Below are 460 nucleotides of genomic sequence, written 5' to 3'. Positions count from 1 at the left end.
CGTATGTATGTATATGGTTTGTCTTTATTTGTGTGTAAATGTCTATATGTGTGTTTTTTTCGTGTTGCCTGTGGGAATGGACATTGTATGTATAGATGGAATTCAGTTTAATGAATCAAATAACAATGAAAACATTTAAGAGTAACAGCAAATCGAATCAGTAAATAAAGCAAGGATAGAAGAAGGAGAAAGAGAATTTTTAGGAAAATTGTAATTTGGCTCATGAGAAGGGGAAAGCCATGAAGAATACGATTTGTGACTCCTGAGAATCTCTCTAAGAAGGAGAACCGAAAGGTAGAGAGAAAAACTTTATTTTCACTTTAAATACTGTATAAAGAAAAAGGCCATTGAATTAGGCAGTGATCTTGCACGAGAAACTACAAATCAAATGACTAAAATGATGTTCGTAATGTGACATCAGAGAACAGAAGAACTAGGTAAAGGTTTGAAGAAAAGAAAT

The 460-nt window shown here is 32.8% G+C and overlaps 1 protein-coding gene across 1 annotated transcript in view; it reads left to right on the top strand.

The window, feature by feature from the left end:
- The window catches only part of LOC119594567 (anoctamin-8-like), a gene marked incomplete in the record, with an annotated part of 84,413 nt that overhangs the window by 79,244 nt on the left and 4,709 nt on the right, over positions 1 to 460 (top strand).

The sequence above is a fragment of the Penaeus monodon genome, chromosome 34 (assembly GCF_015228065.2).
Source record: "Penaeus monodon isolate SGIC_2016 chromosome 34, NSTDA_Pmon_1, whole genome shotgun sequence".
NCBI classification, from domain to species: domain Eukaryota; kingdom Metazoa; phylum Arthropoda; class Malacostraca; order Decapoda; family Penaeidae; genus Penaeus; species Penaeus monodon.
This window is presented reverse-complemented; position numbering and strand designations above follow the sequence as displayed.